The sequence below is a fragment of the Nuphar pumila genome, chromosome 15 (assembly GCF_984573655.1).
Source record: "Nuphar pumila chromosome 15, dmNupPumi1.hap1.1, whole genome shotgun sequence".
NCBI classification, from domain to species: domain Eukaryota; kingdom Viridiplantae; phylum Streptophyta; class Magnoliopsida; order Nymphaeales; family Nymphaeaceae; genus Nuphar; species Nuphar pumila.
The window spans coordinates 38,201,373-38,204,164 of NC_143263.1; positions in this window are offsets into that span (position 1 = coordinate 38,201,373).

Below are 2,792 nucleotides of genomic sequence, written 5' to 3' on the forward strand. Positions count from 1 at the left end.
TTTGCTGGAGAAGAAGTTGACTGGAGGTGTATGGCGATTTGTGGTTATCGTTGAATAACGATCTGTGGCATCGCAGCACAGTGATTGACAGTCCTACGCTGCGATGCCACACATCGCAGCACACTTGAACAATCCTTCGCATCACGCTAAGATTGACAGTCCAACAATAATCAACAACGTTCTACGCTGTGATGCCACATATCGCTATCCACGTGTGATTAGACATTCGAACAATACCCAAAAATCACTATGCTGCGATGCCACAGATCGCTCTCCGACTCAAAGCACGAAGCTAATTAATTGATTGCGTTTAAAAAAAATATAAATACGGCTTTTCGCATACCGCCTTTTTTTGATAACCGCTGCCAAATTAAATGCTTGCGTTCGAAGTATTCAAAAATACGTCTTTCCATGCCGCTCATTAAGTTTTAAATATTCAAAAATACGTTTTCCACGTGTGATTTGACATTCGAACAATACCCACAAATCACTATACTGCGATGCCACAGATCGCTCTCCGACTCAAAGCACAAAGTATCCAGCGATGACAACAAATCGTTTCCTTATCTATTGATTATTTGCATCGCTGTAATCAGCGATGGCAAACAATCGTTGTATTTGTCTTCGCCAATACTTTGTGCGCTATTCTTTCGAGGCGAAGACAAATACAGCGATTGCGAAGACAAAGATCTCTGTAATAGTAATTTCAATTGTAATCATTGCATTTTTGGAAAAATGAGAAGCTTGACTTTTGAACAAAGATCTACATTTACAAACAAATCTTTTGAACTTGTGCACTCGGATTTATGCTGCGATGCCACAGATCGCTCTCCGACTCAAAGCACGAAGTATCCAGCGATGGCAACAAATCCTTTCCTTATCTATTGATTATTTGCATCGCTGTAATCAGCGATGGCAAACAATCGTTGTATTTGTCTTCGCCAATACTTTGTGCGCTATTCTTTCGAGGACCGACACCCGTAGTATCTAAGGGAGGATTTGCTTACTATGTTATTTTTTTTATGATTATTCAAGATTTTGTTGGATATACTTCCTTAAACATAAGCATGAAGTCTTTGCATCGTTTAAGACATATCATATGATGATTAAAAATCAATTTAATGATAATTTTAAAATCTTTAGAGTTGATTTCGGAGGAGAGTATCTTTCAAATGATTTTAAAAACTATCTTGAAAACCATAGAATAGTTCATCATAGATCTTGTCCAAAAACACCACAACAAAACAGTCTAGCTGAAAGAAAACATAGGTATATTATTGAAACAACTAGAACTTTACTCATTTCTCAAAACATTCCAAAAAGTTTTTGGGTCGAGGCGGCTCTTACATCCGTTTATCTTATAAATCACTTTTCTTCAAAAAATCTAAACAAAACTTTCCAAACTCCGTTTATCTTTGGATGTAAATGCTTTGTCCTTACCGACAAAAATGACAAACTCTCACCAAAAGTCATTCCTTATGCATTTCTTGGATATTCTGAAACTCAAAAAAGATTTAGATGCTATGATGTTAAGAACGACAAACTATATGTTTCTAGGAATGTGACTTTCTTAGGAAACATTAGTGGTTTTGAGAAGGATGAATCCCATAAAGAGAATATGGATTACTCTTTCTTGTTTAAGTTACTATCTAGAAATGATGATATTTTTAGTGATGATGAACTCAATTAGTTTAGTAAAAAAGAAAATATAGATGAAGACAACCATCCTTCTTATCAACCTACTAATCCTCTCATAGAGGAAAGTTTATTTATTACCGAGACCCAAAGTCGGAAAGATGTAATAATAAAGAATTAAACAGTAAAAGAATTTCACGTTACCGCAACTCATTATACAATTACAACAAATGTATAGCGTGAAAAAAATGAAAATCTAGGATTTATTCCGAGTCACTGGACGAATCTGATGAAATTTCATAGACTTGTCTCTCACTTTTTATTGGTGGACCGTCTATCATGGGTGGCCTCCTCGTTCCCAAACCTTGCCTAAGAAGACTGGTCATCATGTCCACCACTGCATTCAATTGGGTCCCCATAGTGCTTACTTCTGTCCTTAATTTCTTATTCTCCCTCTCAATAAGTTCGAACCTTGCGGCAGAGACAGTCTTCTCTTTTGGAGCAAGAGTTCGGTCTTCCTCGTGATTTGTTACTGATGGACTAGTCGTATTAACCAGATCGAGGCGACGTTTTGGTTGTAGAGGCTGGGCTACAACATGAGAAGGGACAGTTGGGAGGCATGGGTTGACAATTTTCTCAATCTTCCGATTTCGCCGCATTGGTTCCCAATAGCTTTCGAAATAGAAGGGATCAAATTGTCGTCCTTCATGATCATACGGTACAGCAGGGAAACCACCTGAGTTCCAATTAAATAATTCATCCCTGTACCGATCGCTCCAATTCACGTGCCTGCCCCCACCATTATTCATCTTCCTTCTCACCTCCAAAGGCTTATTTGGGATAGACTGCCCCAAGCCAGATTGTAGGAGAACTCGACTACCTTGCTACATCTCGGCTTCAAAATTGCAGAATAGCCACAAATCGCGGCTAGACAATCTGGCAGCCTCCGCAACAACGTCTTCATCATCGCCCCCATCTCCATAAGGTCTCCACAAAACCTGTACATTGGTAATTCTTTTTAATAACGAATGACAAATATATTAAAATTTATTTACGCATGATATGGCAACAACGATATGCACTACGGAAGACAATCCTGCAACGATGTATACTTAAGAATGCTGAACATTACAACGACTTATAATACTCAATGGTAA